General features: G+C 33.6%; 1 long non-coding RNA gene across 1 annotated transcript in view; it reads right to left on the reverse strand.

The window, feature by feature from the left end:
- Nucleotides 1-10,852: 10,852 nt before the first annotated feature.
- The window catches only part of LOC110598054 (uncharacterized), a 98,599-nt gene continuing 89,469 nt past the window's right edge, over nt 10,853-19,982 (reverse strand). The window contains exons 9-10 of the long non-coding RNA XR_013424203.1: nt 12,572-12,663; nt 10,853-11,620 (exon numbers count right to left, since the gene is read on the reverse strand). This is a non-coding gene — a long non-coding RNA (uncharacterized LOC110598054). The remainder of the gene's footprint in view (nt 11,621-12,571; nt 12,664-19,982) is intronic.

Here is a 19,982-nt window from a genome sequence, read left to right on the forward strand (position 1 = left end):
GGTGAGAAAAAAATCCACTTAGGAAAATGGTCCATGATTAATATTTATTTTAGGCAAACATTTATCTGTTTGCCTAATTACTAAATTTAAATTATACAAAACACTGTCAGTATCTCACTCTTATACTTTGATGTTGACCATTCTGCTGCATGCCAATAACAGCTTTCAAAAAACCTGAGGGCTTTATCTGATCAGAGCTTGCTTACACCATACAGGAGTCAGAACAGAAAAGATTTGGAATTAATGCCCTTTGGAAGCATTTCTTAGTCAGTGAGTTATATGAATTATTGTATATTATCCCCGTGAACTCTTCCCTCAGTTGGGATAAGTGTGAGGTATTATACTGTGTCTCCCAGAATTTCCCAGCAGACTAGGCTAAGTAGTAACTTGTTCGATAATGCACACACTATGGTTGGAATTTATATGTTGAAATCCTAACCCACAAACTGATAGTATCAGGAGGTGGGACATTTGAGAGGCAATGAAACCATGAGGATGGAGCCTTCATGACTGAGATTAGTAAACTTACAAAAGAGACCTCAGAAAATTATATATTCCCTTTTGTTGTGAGGAGATAGCTGTCCATGGATCAGAAATATCATCCTCATCACACACCAAGTTTGCCGGTGCCTTAATCTTGGACTTACCATCCTCAAGAATATAAGAAACAAATATCATGGTTTATAAGCAACTTAGTTTATGCTAATTTGCTATGGCAGCCCAAAGGGACTAAGACAACATCCTATTGCCTGCACTCAGTGCCTCACTCCCTTACCAGTGATTCCTGGAACCAGCCTTCAAATAACTTCTTGCACTCAATACCTTGACTCTAGGACTGCTGCTGGGAAACATGGCAGTAAACAAAGGTAGTTTAATTATTTTCTCCTCTCAATTATAAATCTGTATTTATATTAGCTCATTTCAATTGGCTTTCTGAAAACATGTGTGCTTCTACATAATGAGACAGAAACTGTCACATATTTACTTTAACTCTAATTTTTAGAGAAAAAAACACATACTACCTTTTAGAGATTTCAGAAATTTTATAGTATTACTAATAATCTATGATTCTTGTACTTCTCCCAATGTGTCAATGCAGTTAAGAATAAATTTAGCTAATCATTCATCATACCTATTCTTTTTATTGATTCATTCTGTAGGTATGCTGTTAATCATTTTAAGGTCATTCTGCTAATTTTAACATGTTTATTGGTCTGTTTCTGGTGATTGCTTTTTAATCTTAGCCACAGGTCAATTTTGCTGTTTTTTCATTTGTCTAGTTATTCTATACTCTATATTAGACACCACTGATTATAAAATGTAGAGTCTTTTCCTTGTGTTATCTTCCTCTGAGGAGTGTTGAGTTTTGATCTAGCAGCAAATAAGTTAGTTTTGCCCTGAGTCTAAATGTGAATTCCATAGTACTAAATGTAGTTTTATTCTTAAAGAATAGTCCTTCATACATATCAGTGAAAATCCTCAAGTTTTTTTCTGAGACCCTGTAATTTTTTTAGTTGTTCTTTTTAGTTATACATGACAGTAGAATGTATTTTGGGATATACATCTTCTGGTTGTACATGATGTGGAATTACATTGGTCGTGTATTCATATGTGAACATAGGAAAGTAATGTCTTGTTCATTCTACTGTCTTTCCTATTCCCATTCCTCCACTTCCCTTCATTTCTCTTTGTCTAATTCAGAGTACTTCTGTTCTTCCCTTCCCCACCTCTGCTTATAGTAAGTTAGCATCTGCATATCACAGACAAAATTCAGCCTTTGGTTTTTTTGGTATTGTCTTATTTCACTTACTATCATAGTCTCCAGGTCCATTAAATTACTGGCAAATGCCATAATTTCATTTCCCTTTAAAGCTGAGTAATATTCCATTGTGTACATATACTCTTTGTCTTTATTCATTCATCTGTTGAAGGGAACCTGGGCTGGTTCCATAGTTTAGGTATTGTGAACTAAGCTTCTGTGAATATTGATGTGGCCACATCACTATAGTATGCTGATTTTAAGTCCATTGGGTAAATATCAAGGAATGGGATAATTGGGCCAAGTTTCCTGAGGAATCTCCATTCTGCTTTCCAAAGTGGTTGCACCAATTTGCAGTCCCAGCAGCAATGCTTATGAGTGTATCTTTTTACCTACATCTTTCCCAACATTCATTGTTACTTTTATTCATGATAATTGCCATTCTAACTGGAGTGAGATGAAATCTCAGTGTAGTTTTAATTTGTATTTCTCTAACTGCAAGAGATGTTGAACATGTTTTCATATATTTGTGGCCAACCGTGTTTCTTCTGGGAAGTGTCTGTTCAGGTCCTTTGCCCATTTATTGATTGGGTTATTTGTTTTCTTGGTATTAAGTTTTTTGAGTTCTATTTATTTAGTTAGTTAGTTCTAATTACTTATACATGACTGCAATATGCATTTCAACTCATACACAAATGGAGCATACTTCTCATTTCTCTGGCCCTTTATGATGCAGAGTAAAACCATTTGTGCAATCATACATGCATATAGGCTAATAATGGCCATCTCATTATATCATCTTTCCCACATCCAAAACCCCTCCTCTCCCCTCACTCTCTTCTGCCCAATACAGAGTTCCTCCATTCTTCCCTAGCCCCCCAACCATTATGGAGCAGCATTCACATATCAGAGAAACTTTGGCCTTTGTTTTCAGGGATTGGCTTATTTCGATTAGCATGATATTCTCCTCTGCAAACACCATAATTTCATTCTTCTTTAATGCTGAGTAATATATACCACAGTTTCTTTATCCATTCATCTGCTGAAGGGCACCTAAGTTGGTTCCATAGTTCAGCTATTTCGAATTGAGCTGTTATAAACACTGATGCAGCTGCATCACTGTAGTATGCTGATTTTAAGTCCTTAGGGTATAAATCTAAGAGTGGGATAACTGGGTCAAATGGTAGTTCTATTCCAAGTTTTCTGAGGAATCTCCATACTGCTTTCCACAGTGGTTGCACCAATTTGCAGTTCCAACAGCAATGTATGTGTGCACCTTTCCCCCACATCCTTTCCAACACTTATTGTTGCTTATATTTTTGTTAATTGCCATTCTGACTATAGTAAGATGAAATCTTAGAGTAATTTTCACTTGTATTTCTGTAATTGCTAGAGATGTTGAAGATTTTTTTTTTTTTTGTATATCTGTTGACCAACTGTATTTCTTCTTCTGGGAAGTATCTGTTCAGTTTCTTTTCCCATTTATTTGTTTTTTGATGTTAAGTTTTTTGAGTTTTTTTATATTTCCTGGAGATTAATGCTCTGAGATGCAGGTGGCAAAGATTTTCTCCCATTCTGTAGGCTCTCTCTTTACATTCTTGATTGTTTCCTTTGCTGTGAAGAAGCTTTACAGTGTGACACCATCCCATTTGTTGGTTCTTGATTTTACTTCTTGTGCTTTAGGAGTCTTGTTAAGGAAGTCATTTCCTAAGCTGACATGATGGAGATTTGGGCCTACTTTTTCTTCCTTTGGGTGCAGAGTCTCTGGTCTAATGCCTAGGTCTTTGGTCTACTTCAAATTGAACTTTGTACAGGGTGAAAGATAAGAGTTAAATTTCATTTTATTACAGATATATTTCCATTTTTCCAAGCAACATTTTTTGAAGAGGCTATCTTTTCTCCAATATATGTTTTTGGCGCATTCCTCTAGTATGAGATAATCATATTTACATGGGCTTTTCTCGGTGCCTTCTATTCTGCACCATCAGTCTACATTTCTGTTTTGGTGCTAATACCATGCTGATTTTGGTACTATAGCTGTATAGTATAGTTTATGTCTGATATTGTGATGCCTCCTGATTCACTTTTCTCGCTAAGGATTGCTTTGGCTATTCTGGGTCTCTTATTTTTCCAGATAAATTTCATGAGTGTTTTTCTATTTCTATGAAGAAAGACATTAGAATTTTAATAGGATTGCATTAAATCTATATAGCACTTTTGGTAGTGTGGCCATATTGACAATATTAATTCTGACTATCAAAGAACATGAGAGATCTTTTCATCTTCTAAAGTCTTCTTCAATTTCTTTCTTTGGAGTTCTGCAGTTTTCATTATAGATGTAATTCACCTCTTTTGTTAGATTGATTCCCATTTTTTTTGAGGATTTTGCAAATGTGGTATTTTTCCTAATTTTTCTTTCAGTTGATTCATCACTGATGTATAGGAATGCAATTGATTTATGTGTTAATTTTATATTCTACTACTTTGCTAAACTCATTTGTTAGCTCTAGAAGTTTTCTGGTAGTGGTTTTTTTTTTGATTATTCTAAATATAGAATCATGTCACCAGTAAATAGGGATACTTTGAGTTCTGATTTTTCTATTTTGTACCCCTGTAATTTCTTTCATCTGTCTAATTGCTCTGGGTAGAGTTTCCAGGACTATATATCATAGAAATGGTGAAAGAGGGCATCCTTGTATTGTTCCAGTTTTTAGAGGGAATGTTTTCAATTTTTCTCCATTTAGAACAACGTTGGCCTTGGGTTTAACATGTATAGCTTTTACAATGTATGTTCCTACTAACCTCAGTTTTTCTAGTGGTTTTAACATGATGGATACTGTATTTTGTCAACTGTTATTTCTGTATCTTTTGAGATAACCATGTGCTTCTTGCCTTTAAGTCTATTGATGTGATAAATTACATTTATTGACTTCTATATGTTGATCCAACCTTGCATCCCTGGATGAACCCCACTTGATTGTGGTACATTATCTTCTTAATATATTTTATGGGATTTACCACAATTTTGTTAAGAATTTTTTGCATCTATTATTCATCAGAGATATTGGTCTGAAGTTCTCTTTCTTTGATATGTCTATGTCTGGTTTTGGTATCAAGCAGATAATAGCTTCATAGAATGTGTTTGGAAAGGTTCCCTCTTTTTCTATTTTATGGAATAATGTGAGGAGTATTAGTGTTAATTCTTCTTTGGAGGCCTGGTAGAATTCAGCTGAAAATTCATCTGGTCCTGGACTTTTCTTAGTTGACAGCCTTTTGATGGCATCTTCAATTTGATTGCTTGAAATTGACCTGTTTAAATTTTCTATGTCCTCCTGATTCAGTCTATGTAGGTCATATGTCTCTAGAAATTTGCTGATGTCTTCAAGACTTTGTATTTTATGAAAGTATAAAATTTCCAAATATTTTATGATTATCATCTTATTTCAATTTATGTGCATTGTGATAATTATTTTTCATTGCAAATTTTAGTAGAGTTTTCTCTCTCTTTCTCTTCACTAGCTTGATTAAGGGTTTTTCAATTTTATTTATTATTTCAAAGAACCAAATTTTGTCTTGTCAATTATTTGAACTTTTTCTTTTGTTTCAATTTTATTGATCTCAGCTTTGATTTTAATTATTTCCTGTGTTCTACTGCTTTTGAGGGCCTGTAATTTAATAAGACTGGATATCCAAACTCTGTTTCTCTGTGAGGCAGTTGTTGAAATAGCTTTTGAAATATCTAAAGAGTTCTTTCAACCCTCCAGATGTTAATTTCTCCTTGGGCTACTTGATGAGATGCCCACATACGTGCAATTCAAAGGTCAGCCAAATATTTGAAGGAAGTAGTTTAAAAGGGAAATTTTTATAGATTTTAAAATTTCTCCTTGTGGCTCCCTGAATTCTTAGTTTCTGCCATCTACTTCCAGGCGACTGGGAAGCCTGCATCTTCTGCCTCTTCAAGATGATAAGATTGTGATTTTCTGATATTTTGGAAATGCCCTGAGTAGAAAAGCCATATAAACATGGATCTCAATCATAGTGGTTCTCACCATTCACAAATATTCTCCAGTTTTGTCTGCTTTTGATTGATTTCTAGTGATTCAAATATTTTTAAAAATATTTTTTCCAGAGTTTGAAATCATTATCAATAAAAGAATTAGTCCAAAGCAAGCTTCTTTACCATTACTTGAAACCAGGCTTAATCACTGAAATCTTTTTTTACTCACTTCTAATTTGATTGCATTATGGTCAAAATAGTCTTATGATATTAAATCTGTCATTGAGTTTCTTTTTACTCTAGGTAAGTACAATTGTTGGGCATGTTTTCTCTCTAGGTGTGGTTACTTCATACTTTACAAAGAGGTTTTGTTTAATTGCTGTGTTTTTCTGTAAAATTTCCTGAACACTTTGTCTAAAATAGTCTTAAGTTTTTTTTGTCAAAAGTGTCCACCAGTAGTACTTTTTCAAATTTCTTCCCCACATTCTGTTAATACTATGCATTTTGAAAAGTCAAAATACTTAGACATCAAATTTTATAATTTCTTAGTTAATTGTTCCTATGTTGATAAATAATGACATTATTTTTATTCACAATTATTTAATTTGCATAATATCAACAAAGATAACTCAGGTTTCTTATCATTTGTGTATTCTAGAAAGTATTTTTAAGCACTTCATTTTTTTCTCTATTTGTGATTCAATATATTTAAGTGGTTGTCTTATGAACAGAATACATCTGAATTTTCTTAGCAGCTTATAAGCCCATCTGAAAATCTCTGCTTTAAATAGTTCAGGTAAACTTGTTTATATTTATTTTGATTAATTTTATATTTAGAATTATTTCTATTATCTTCTGTTTTTAACTGCTATTTTCTTTGTTCACCCTTTTTATTTCTTTTTATTCTATAAATACAGTGTTTTTAGAATGGTGGTTGTTAGAGACCTGGTTGACTAGGGTAGGCAGAGTGATGGGGAAAAGTTAATCAATGGGTACTAAGTTTCAGTTAAATACAAACAAGAAATACTGATGTGACATTGTACCATAAGGTGATTATAAATTATAAGCTATTCTGAACATTTCAAAAAGGTACAAGAAAGAATTTTTTAAAATTTCAATATAAATAAATTGTTATGCTTTAGATGTAGTGTCTTCCAAAAGCTCATGTGTGAGAAAATGTAAGAAGGTTTGGAGGAGAAATTATTGTGTTATAGCCCTAACATAATCACTTATAATCCCTTGAGGGATCAACTGAGTGGTAACTGAAAGCAGGTGGGATGTGGCTAGAGGAAGTGGTTTATTTGGGGCATGTCTATTGGTCATATACTTTGCATCTGGAGAGTGGAGCATCTTTCTCTCTCTCTCTCTCTCTCTCTCTCTCTCTCTCTCTCTCTCTCTCTCTCTCTCTCTCTCTCCCCCTCCCCCTTTCTGGTCATAGTGTGAGCTGCTTTCCTCTGTCATACTCTGCTGCCATGATATTTAGTATCACCTTGAGCCCTGAGGAGTGGAGTCTGCTGTCTATGCATTGAGACCTCTGAAACCATGAGCCCCAAAATAAAATTTTCCTCCTCTAAAGTTGTTCTGGTTGGGTCCTTTTAGTCATATCTTCGAAAAATCTGACTAAAACATAAATGATGAATATTTGAGAAGTAAAATGTTTAACTTCATTTAAACATTTTCAATGTAAGCCAGACATGTTGACACAAGCCTGAAATTCCAGCTATTTGGAAGGCCAACACAGGAGGATCATAAGTTCAAGGCCAGCCTTGACAATTGAGCAAAACCTTATCTCAAAAATAAAAAAACAAAAGAGGTTTGGGAGGTAGAGCACATCTGATTCAATCCCCAGCACACCGCCCGCCCCCCAAACACACACAGATACACACATGAATTATGTAATGTATATGTTTATTGAAATGTTACATGGTGCCCCACTAATATGAAAAAAATTATATTTGTAGGTATTAGGTAGAAATAATTTTTTAAATTTTGTGTTTTATATTATTTTAATATTTCATTTGAAGTATTTTATTATATTCTGAAGCCCTATATTAGTTCCGTCCACTGTGTTCTTCTGCAGGTCTCAACAAATAATCTTGATGAATTTCTTCATGCTACAGCTCCAAGAAAATAACAAGATTTAAGAGATTTGACTTCAATGTGTCAAATTCTACTTCTGAAAGATATGACTACTTTAGTGATTAGAAGAATGCATGCTAATTCACAAATAAATTATACTAAAATATAATACATCCATGGTCTCCAAATTACATTTAATATATTAATATGACATGGAAACTTGGATGGATCTAAACAGAGGATGAATTAAGAGAGCACATACTACTAGCAGAAAAAGTAACAGGGTGGAAAACTTTCTGATATGAGAACAAAATAAGGCAGGAACACTGAGAATGATGTTATAATAATCCCAGTGAGAAATTTGGAGCATGAACTTGACAAGAAACTTCTCATCCTAGAGATATCATATAGGAGGAAATAATACCAGTATTTGGCAAGGTATTGGATTTATGACAAAAAAAAGAAGAAAAGCCTCTGTGATACTGGATTTGTAAAGAAGTTCTGCAGTGATCTTGCATTTCAGTCTACAAGGCTGTAATCTTACAAACTTCATGTAAAAGAATAACATATTTTATTTTATTTCCCTTTAACTTAATCTTATTTTTGACTCTTAGTTCCCAAGCTACCAAATTAAAAGCATAATTTCATCACTTTCTAGTAAATTTAATCCAATGGAATAATTTTTTAAAGTCTTCCATTTAAATGTCATCATATTCTCTTTTTCTTCACTCCTCTTTCCCTTGGTCTGAGGTTGACTTCCAGGAATGCATATAAAATTTACCCCATAATGGTTTTCAGGTGTCCTTGAGCTCCATCATCACTGTCCAGGGGGTTTCCTCCAAAGTTCCTAAATCCTGATGTGGCTTCCTATGTCAGCCTCTCAGAGATTTCTTTGCTTCCTACATTATTTGAATCATCAGTACAGCTTTATTCCCTTATACCCTTTTCATGGGAACAGGAGACATTCTCTTGTGTCCTGCTGACGTCTATGAAAAATTTAGGGATAAATGTAGTGTTCTTCCTCTGTCTCCTCATTTCAATTTTTGTGAGGTTTCCAGGAACACAACTAGGGCAGAAAGGTATGGAGAATTCTCTGAAGAATGATGGGGAATGTAAACTAAGTTGACTGCCTACTCTGTTTCTTCTTCATCATCACTAAAATCCTCCTTGTGTCCAACATGGATATTTTTCTGACCATAAAGACAGATAGGTCTGTAGGTTCATATTGCCATTCAAATCACGACTCTGTGCTTGAATCTGAGCCTCCTTCCCCCTGAGCAAATGATAGCTGTATGATTCACCCTTTGAGAATGGAGTTAGAAATTTAGGTAAGACAGGACATTAATATTATAACATATCATTCTATTACATATGATTTCTCCAGATGCAAAGGGAATTAAAGAGATAAAACTCTATTTAAGGAAAACAATGGTATATGTTTTAACCATAAGAAAAAAATAGTAGTCTTGTTCAAGATAGAAAATCAAAAGTGGGCAAAAAATAAAGGTGCCATCAATAGAAGGTAAAATTAGAAGCCAAAAATATTAACTGAAGAAAAAAATAATAAAATATCTAGCAAAGACTAAGATATAAGAATCAGAAAGAGTTACAATAATTCCTTTAATAAATAATAAAGAGGGACTACATCATACAAGGAATCAAAACTAGAGAAAATTTTATGAACTGAATCTAAAAAGAATGACTTAAAACTCTAGCAAATTATATTGCATAGTACAAAAATTATGATGATTAAAATAATCAATTTTCTTCAGTTACAATGCTTTGGGCTGCAAGCAACAGAAACTGTGCTTAGTTAGCTTAAATGTTAAGGAAATCATTGTTGTTTCTCACATTGGGAAATCTAGAGATTCAATGGACCTCAGGATAGGACCTCACTGGATCTCTGGACTCAATGATACATAGGTGATTATTTTAGTGGCTGGACTTTGTCACCAAAGACAGGGTTTTTTCAATTTTCCACTCTTCTACTCTTATTTTTAGCTTTATTCTGTGTCTGTTACACTACTGGTTATCATCTCCACTTTCAAAAAGCAGAGAAAAAAAGGGAGAACCTCTCTTTTCCCTTTCTGTCAGAACCTCTCCTATAGTATAAGATTTAAGGAAACATTTCCCAAGAGAATCTAAGCAGTCCTTCTCAGCTTTCTCAGCTTGTATTAAAGGCAATATTTAACTTATGCTATGAAAAGACCACCTTTTTGAGCTGGGACAAGGATCATCTAAGATTAAATATTCTCAGTATTCCTCACCCAAGACAGAGCCTTTCTCCCTTGAGTGGGAAGTTGCAGAAGAAGCCCTCCTACCTCTCAGCTACAGTCATCAGCTGGTCTAATGTTTTGTTTTGTTTTATTTTGTATTATATTGTTTTGTTTTGTTGGTACTGAAGATTTTAACCCAGGGGTACTCTACCAAAAAGCTATATCCTCAGTCCTTATTTATTTTTATTTGAGACAAGGTCTTGCTAGGTTACCCAGTCTAGCCTCAAATTTGCAATCCTCCTGACTCAGCCTCTCAAGTCTCTGAGAATTACAGGTATGCACCACTATGTCCGGCTCTTTGGCTATAATGACCAAACTCAGCAACCTGTAGCTGGAATCAGGATGATAAATACAAATGTTGGACTCACTTTTGATTCCTTCTCTGTCATTAGTTTCTATCCATTCTTCCTTCAAGTTAACTTCTTTCGGTTCACATTTCTATTCATACCCATATCTCCATCTTTGCCCATACATCAAAACAATTCACTTAGCATATTCATTCTGTGCTAGACATCTGAGTACCTCATGTGTATTCTTGTTTAACATTCACTCAACTATTTGAGGTACATAATGTCATATTCATTTTAGAGATGCAGAAATAGTACAGAGAGCTTAAGTATTATTCTTAAAGTCATAAATCTTGAATGATGATTAAGGGTTAAAATCAGCAACTATACCCACTTGAAACTACTATTTTTGAAAAATAATATCATAGAATTTAACAGCTGGATTAAGTTTATTAAATTATAATGGACAAAAATATAAAGGTATATTACAAACATTCTCAAAAACAGATTTGAAGTAATTATTTTGCTGAACTAATTTGCTTTTAATTTCCAATGTTTTTGCAAGAACAACAAAACTCAAACCTTTTGATAGCTTATGATTAGCTTTTTTCCATAGCAAAACACATAGATTATCTGAAATATATGGTTTTTATCCTAGATTTTTGTTTTAGGATATAGTTGTAAGATAAGGTAAAAAGATGTTTTATATTTGATCTGAAAGTTTTTCGAAGCCCTTTTAAAAAATATATTCTTGATTTCGAATGATGTTTTTATTTCATCCTAATGCTTTTAAAATGATGGTAATTTCCAGAGGAAAAAAATATATTTCAGAATGATTTGATAGTATAAGATGATTCTGTGAGACCAAATATATGAAAAATGCCTCAAAAATATATGAGAAATAGCTGTACTTATAACATAAAATGTGAATTCCTTCAATGATGATATAAAATGTCATTATTTAAAAAACAGGTGTCTGGGGCTCTCTGAGCAGCTCATTTCTCATAGAGGCTGCATGCTTTACCATCTGTACTCCTTTGGAATAATTATGCAATCTGGCATCTCACAGATGTGTCCATTTCAAAAACTGATTCACAGTGGTTCACTCACATGTCTTACAATGTGTTATCTGATGAAAAGATATCAAGAGCTCTGAGGATGTGGCTCCATGCTAGAGTGCTTGCCTGCATCATGTGTGAGGCCCTGGGTTCAATGCCCAGCACTGGGGAAAAAAAAAAAGGAGAAAGAAAGAAAATCATGATTCTGTTCATATTATGTGAGATTTACTTTTACATGTTCTTACCTAACAGTCTAACTCACATAAAAACCACAACCACAAAGAAATGTCCATCATAATTTATTGTAACTAAATACACAGTCTTGAAATTATTACTTTTTCCAGAAGCTGAAGCAGAGATAGCTCTCAGTATACATCTCTCCCATTATTTCTCCACTCCATTTGCCAAACCAATGAAATAACATTTTCTCAATATGAATACCACTCTAATTTCAAACTGTTGGAACATAAACATGATATCATATATTTTTTCAACCACTGCTTTTAATAATGCTTTGTCAAATCTTTTTACCATCTCTTAATGTCACATTTAGTAGATTTCATAACTTCCTAATCACTTTTGCTTATTAAAATTCAGACCAATATAAAGTTTCAATTTCAAACTCAATCTAAATCTCATCAGCTTAAGCATAAGAACAGACCTAGCTTAAGCATATGGACAGACCTAGACTGATAGAGTGGGGAGTGGAAGGATGTCGGGTTTTTATTGTTTTTCTCCCTTTGCACCCTTTCTCTTCATGGCCTAATCCCTTTGGCATATTGTGGATAGGATAATGGGGGGAGGGGAGGACTAGTGCTTCTTTATTTAACTGATTGCTATCAGTTATTTAACTATGTTTTCTCTGCTTCTCCTGCTTGACACTGTAATCCTGTGGTTGGCAGCCATCCAAATTCTGAATCTCTTGATCCTAAAAATGCTGAAGAGTTCACTTATAGCACAGTTCTCTGCTAAAGGTAGATGAGGTTCCATGTCAACCTCATTCTCCAAACCCAACTCCCCCCTCCCGGCAGTACATCTACTCTTCTTTTATTCTGAGACCTCCTTACTCAACAAGAAGCTCTGCAGGGTGGGCAAGCAGTATAAATTATGCTTACCTTCCAGAATATACTTCTGATCTCATCTTTGATCCACCAGATGGTAGGAATGTAGGTTCTTTCATTCTGCCAACATCTCTCATTAAGTTCTCCTTTGTTGAAATAGACCAAGAGACATGCATTTGGAATATTATATTAAAGGTGGTAGGGAAGTGGCTGAAGTAGAAGGGCTAGTTCTAGCACTTACTAACACTGAGGGAAAATGTTGACAATTGGAGCAATTCCATTCACAGGTATTGGTAGAAAATGTGAAAAAAAAAGGGAAAAAATTTCTATGCTTAGGGCAACAAGAAAGAAGGAAGAAAGAAACTGTATTCAAACTCTTCAACTGTTCTTGGAAAAAGAAATTCCCAAAGAATAAGGAAGAAAAGAAAAGTAAATAAGTCCCTAGGAAGTCATAGCAAAAGTTGGGGAAAGTCCTGCATATTGAACATACCTGAGAAGAAAAATGGTAAGTTAATGAAAAGAGTTTAGAATGGTTCCCAAACATCCAGTGTTATTCTATAATGAAATAAGCCCGGATGGAGTGGGGAGTGGAGAGATGTCTTAGGTTTGTATTATCAGACATGTTGGGGTTTTTATTCTGAGGTTGCTCCAATGAACAGAAAGGTAGCTTTAAGAAAGTCAGATATTCTCCCTAATGAATGTTCTGTAAACTCTCTCTTCACATTATTTATTGTTTCCTTTGCTATGAAAAACTTTTTTAGTTTGATTTCATCTCATTTATTGATTCTTGATTTTACTTCTTCCACCTTAGAGTCTTGTTAAGGAAGTCAGTTCCTAAGCTGACATGGTAAAGATTTGGTCCTACATTTTCTTCTATTAGGTGCAGGGTTTCTGTTCTAATGACAAAGTCTTTGATCCACTTTGAGTTGATTTTTGTGCAGAGAGATTGAATTTCAATTCACTACATATGAATTTTCTCAGCACCATTTGTTGAAGAGGCTATCTTTTCTCCAGTGTATGTTTTTGGCACCTTTGTCTAGTATGAGATGACTGTATTATGTGGATTTGTCTCTCTGTTTTCTATTCTGTACCATTGGTCTCTGTATCTGTTTGGGTGGTGCCAATACTGTGACATTTTTGTTTAGCTCTGTATTATTTTAAGGTCTGGTATTGTGAGCCTCCAGCTTCATTTTTCTTGCTAAGGAAAATGAATTCTGAGTCTCCTATTTTTCCAAATGATTTTCATGATTGCTTTTTCTATTTCTATGAAGAATGTCACTGGGATTTCAATAGTAATTGCATTAAATCTACATAAGACTTTTAGTAGTACAACCATTTTGACAATGTTAGTTCTGCCTCTCCAAGAACATGAGAGATCTTCCCATCTTCTAAGGTCTTCTTCAATTTCTTTCTTTAGTAATCCATAGTTTTCATTGTAGAGGTCTTTCACTTCTTTGGTTAGATTGATTCCAAAATGTTTATTTAAGGCTATTGTGAATGGGATAGTTTTCCTAATTTCTCTTTCAGTGGATTCTTTCACTGAGGTATAGAAATGTGTTTGATTTATGGGAGTTAATTTTATCCTGCTACTTTGGTGAATTTATTTATTAGTTCTAGAACATTCTATGCTGGTGGATTTTTTTGGATCTTCATGTCGTCAGCAAGTAGTGATAATTTGAGTTCTTCTTTTCCTATTCATATCTCTTTAATTTCTTTCTTCTGTCCAATTGCTATACCTAGAGTTTCAAGAACAATGTTGAATAAAAGTGAAGATGGAGGGCATCCTTATCTTGTTCTGGTTGTTGGAGGGAATGCTTTTAATTTTTTCCATTTGCCACAAGCATCTCAAATACAGCATTAATCTCTAAGATATATAAAGGACTCAAAACACTTAACACCAAAAACTTAAATAATCCAATCAATGAAAGAATATACAATCAATCAACAAATATATGAAGAAATGTTCAACTCTCTAGCAATTACAGAAATGCAAATCAAAACTACTCTAAGATTTCATCTCACTCCAGTCAGAATGGCAGCTATTAAGAATGCAAACAACAATAAATGTTGGCGAGGATATGGGAAAAAGGCACACTCATACATTGCTGGTGGGGCCACAAATCTGGTACAGCCAATTTGGAAAGCAGTATGGAGATTCCTTGGAACACTAGGAATGGAACTACCATATGACCCAGTTATCCCACTCCTCAGACTATATCCAAAGGATTTAAAAACAGCATACTACAGGAATGCAGCCACATCAATGTTTATAGCAATAAAATTCACAATAGCTAAACTGTGGAACCAACCTAGATGTCCTTCAGTAGATGAATGGATAAAGAAAATGTGGCATGTATACACAATGGAGTATTATTCAGCATTAAAAGAGAATAAAATCATGGCATTTGCAGGTAAATGGATGGATTTGGAGAATATAATGCTAAGTAAAGTTAGCCAATCCCAAAAACCAAATGCTGAATGTTTTCTCTGATTTAAGGATGCTGATTCATAAGGTGGGGGGGCGGGGGATTGGGAGGATTAGATGAACTCTAGATAATACAAAAAAGAAAAGGGGAGAAGGAAAGGGAGGTGGCATGGGGATAAGAAAGATGGTGGAATGTGATGGTCGTTATTACCCTAATTACATGTATAAAGACACAAAGGATGGGACTCTACACAAAGGATGGGACTCTACTTTGTATACAACCAAAGATATGAAAAATTGTGCTCTTTATGTGTAATATGAATTGTAATGCATCCTGTTGTCACATATAACAAATTAAAATTAGAGAAAAATAAAATATTCATTTTATGTGCCTATTTCATTAGAAAACTAAGACATAAATATGCATGGACATGGAATTTCTCGAGAACAGTTTTGTGCTAATATTGATCTATATCTAAATCATATAAAAATAGATCAAAACACAAATAAAATTTTGCCTCCATACATCATGGAACATTTGCTCTGATCTGACTCAAATTGAAGTGTATCATACTGTCTCTTGTAAATGAGAAGACTATTTTATTTGAACAAATTTTGGTACCAAATTCCTCATTTGATCTGATAATTCTATGCTGAACATCCCATTTCTTCATATCCTAAATTTAAAGTTCACTGAAAATCCACTTTAATTTTTATTATTAGTTTCTATTAGCCAAATTAAGATATTTTAAGAAGCACGTGATTCTTCTAACTATTGCATGTTGAAATTTCCCAGAGGTTTCTCCATAAATCACATAGTTCTGAGATACAAACTTTTATCATGACATCTCCCTAATATTGTATCCTAGTATTTAGGATTTGAAAACTTCTGTGCAATTGAGGGGCTTTTATTTTAGTATAATGGCAAAACTCACAAAGATAACATAAAATTTGAAATGGAAAAGACAAAGATCAGGAAAATACTAACAACAAAAAGTCATAAAAAATTTTGTCATTAGAATCCAAAATAAAAATTAGAATAATTAGGAATAATATTTCATATTGACTCTAGAAATAAAAAATTGCTGGCCATCTTCTATTGCCAATTGAATCCATCTGTGACTCCAAAATGGTACATGAAGTAGCCATGATGACAAAAATGGAGGTTATACATGGGCCTCCCACTTACCAAGGTTGCTGCTATGGTTTTAATATTTGTGTTCTCTCTAATTCGTGTTGAAAATAACCCCCCAATGCAACAGTATTATGAGGTGAGGGGTTTTAGGAGGTGATTAGAAAATTAGGACTGCTCCCTTGTAAATGGAATTGAGACCTATATAATAACAGGCTTGGGCTGCTCTGTGGAGTGACACCAAGAAAGCAGACAGACATTTTCTCAGCAAGTGAGGTACTGGAAACCTTCAGTGACACTTTTAAGTCCACAGAATAGAAACTCTACTGTCTCAGATCCATACTGTTAGATGGGTAGACACACAAACAACATGAAAAACCAAGTGAACAAATCATCCCAAACAAACCAAGATGCTCCAATAACAAGATCCATCAACACCACAGTGGAAGAAACGTCAGAGGAGGAGTTAGAATGTAGATAGTTAAACTGATCTGCAAAGTAAAGGATACTATAAGAAATAAAATCAGAGACAAAATACAGGAAGTGAAAATTAACTTCAATAAAGAGGCAGAGATTCTGAAAAGAAACCTAGCAGAAATCCTCAAAATGAAGTAAACAATAAACCAAATTAAAAATTCATCACCAACAGACTAAACCAGTTGGAAAATAGACTAGAACCTCAGGCAATGAAGACAAAATATATAATCCTGAAAATAGAGTTGGCCATGGAGAGAAGATGTTAAGAAACCATTAACAGAACTTCCAAGAAATATGGGATAATATACAAAGTTCAAATTTAAGATTTATCAGGATAGATGAAGGTATGGAGATAAAACCAAAGGAATGCACATCTTTTCAATGACCTAATTCAGAAAATTTCCCAGACCTAAAGAATGAAATGGAAAATTAAATACAAGAAGCTTACAGGACTACAAAAAACTTGTGAAGTCATTTCTACACATGAAAAGCCAATCATCACTTTTTTTGAGAGAGAGAATTTTTTATATTTAGTTTTCAGTTTGGGGTGGACACAACATCTTTATTTTTTATTTTATGTGGTGCTGAGGATCGAACCCAGTACCCCGCACATGTCAGGCAAGCACATTACCATTTAAGCCACATCCCCAGCCCATCATGTTGTTTTATAGTAATCAAAATGTCATAATAAGAAAGTTCAGGTCATCAAGATTATTTTATGGAGATTGTATTCCTATAATCTTCGAACTTTTATTTAAAAGTTTATTAGGAATGAGATTTCCAATTTATATTACCTTGGTATTATTTCCTCTGCAAGCATTATGAGAAACACTCATTTTCTAATGACATTATTTCATATTTTCAGTTTTTAGCTTTTTAATACATTTTATTTTCTGATAGCAAGAATTGCTAACATTTCTATAAGGCTTTCTATATGTCAGGAAATATTCTAAATATTTTTTATGAAATTTTAGGTTCTAAGATTTGAACTGAGACAGTCTGGTGTGGGAATCCATGCTTCTGATGACTAGCAAAGATCCTTAATATTATTCTCAATTCAAAATAATATATAAAATTTGTAAATAAATTTATTTCTCCCTATTACCAAATTTACTCAACAACTCCATTTGCTAGTTTTATTACGTACAAAGCCAAAACTTAATTTCATCTACATCAATTGAGTAGAAAAAGGTATATATAATCCCAAAGAGTAGTTGATCCAAAAGTTTAGCATGCAACTTTAAGGTAATAAGAATTTCTATGTTTGAAGTGCAGATTCAGTCAGTTGAGTTGCAATATAGGTAAAACTGATTTGCAAGTGATAAAAGAAACTACATCAATACTCAAAACTACACCAATTGCAACTGAAAAGTAAAATTGATAAGCTGATGCTGAATACTATTAGATTGACCAAAATATAGGAACAATAAATACAATTTTAATTCTAATGAAATGAAAATGTAAGGACTCATTGTCCTGGCAACACTTTTTCTCTTCAGCTCTAATTTTAGGAAGTTTATTCAAAGAGTTTTTGAATTCTCTAGAGAGATGCACAATACACAGAATTAATAGAATTTTCTTGCCTCTGTATCTGATACACTATGCACACCTGTGTCTGCAACCATTGATAGAGATGGTCCTAGTCATGGCTGTCTTCTTAATCCTTGAGTTTTTCAGTACACTTCAGTGTCTGAGAGAAGTTGGTATGAGTTAAATTTAAAAATTAAGATAAAGTATGAGTGAGAGGGGGAATACCATTTAAGTCTTCCTCACCACTAGGGTCAACCTACATAATATATAGTTCATCCTCAAGTCAATGGTTTTAGGAAGCCTCACCCATTTTATTAAATTTTCTTTTCTCATATCAGTCTGACCTTGATTTCCTTTCCAGTCTTAAATTAACTAATCTCTACACACCTTCCCTTCTAGTTATTTAGTTCAATATTATTTTTAAAAACCCATGGGCAATTGCCATTATCTTATGAAATAGTATTCCTCTAATTGAGAATTCCTTTCACTTATTCTACTCCACAGCATGCTTTTTCTAAAAGTTCTCATTTTCCATGAACTCTCCCAAGTAATAGTAGCTGACAGGTAAATGATATTTTAACACAGCCATTTTGACATGGGACATTTTGAAGCAGTTAAAAAATCAAGCCATTAAATTTTGTTAATCACTTCTATTTTTAGTTAATATGTAAAGCAAATATCATCAGTCCATTTTATCTCCCAGTAATGAGGGATGAGATAGAAGAAGAGTCAAATATAGAAAGGCTCTGGGGTACCAGTTGCTACACCTGTTTTGAATTCTGACACAGCTGCTTCAGTCACCTGCACAGAATCAAAACAGTTGCCTCCAAATGGACCAGCTGGCCTTGACCATGTTTAGTCTATTTCATTTCTGTACTCCTCAAAGAAAGGTATACAAATCTCCCAGGATATATGGTACTGGGCCAAGAGATGCTCAAAAGCAAGGCTAGACATGACAGGGCTACTTATGCTGTCTACTTTGGACATCTTTGAGAATAAAATAACTTTGCCTATTATTGTTTCTACCTAAAACAAACATGGATATGACATGACATAAATGAAAATGTGAATAAATGATTAAAACACAACATGTTGAAGGATATTTTTTCTGGTTATTCCATCCTTTAATCTTTGTTAATCTTTTATGTTCCTTCTCTTTTGTCTTTAGTTATTCTTCAACAGAAAAGTTTGAAAAACACAGCCACGAACAATTTTATACCTCCTTCACACATACAACACACACGCACACACACACACAACAGAACTACTTTCATATTTTCTACTTAGCACTTAATTATTCATATGCTTTTATATGTGTGTGTGAATATGTGTAAAGTGATTTTTTTAATATTGTGGTTTTTAGTTGTAGATGGACACAATACCTTTATTTTATTTTTATGTGGTGCTGAGGATTGAACCCAGAGCCCCACACATACTAGGTGAGTGCTCTACTGTTGAGCCACAACCCCAGCCCCAATCTGAAGTGATTTTATGTTATTTATTGATTACATTATTTAAGAGTAAATTTCTCTCATTGAAAGGAACATTAAAGGAGAGGAAATATACTTCTACTTGCACTTTAACAGTTCAGAGTTGCCAAAGTCTGTAGCACAGAAAGTTCCAAAGTTATATATAGGTATTCCTTCAAACATTTGTTTGTAAGTGAAAATTCATTTACTATAGAAATTATGTTAGAAATGGTGATGAAAAAAATAAATCATATTACAAAAGTATGATTTTATATATATAATATATATGTTATATATATTGTATATATAATATTTAACTGCATAATTCATTATGCAATTAAAATATTATATATTATCAATGAAATGTTAAGCAAAACTGGTTTATTGTATAATAACTATTATAAAAAAGATAAACACAAGTAAGTCAATTAA

Source organism: Ictidomys tridecemlineatus, chromosome 7 (assembly GCF_052094955.1).
Source record: "Ictidomys tridecemlineatus isolate mIctTri1 chromosome 7, mIctTri1.hap1, whole genome shotgun sequence".
Lineage (NCBI taxonomy): Eukaryota > Metazoa > Chordata > Mammalia > Rodentia > Sciuridae > Ictidomys > Ictidomys tridecemlineatus.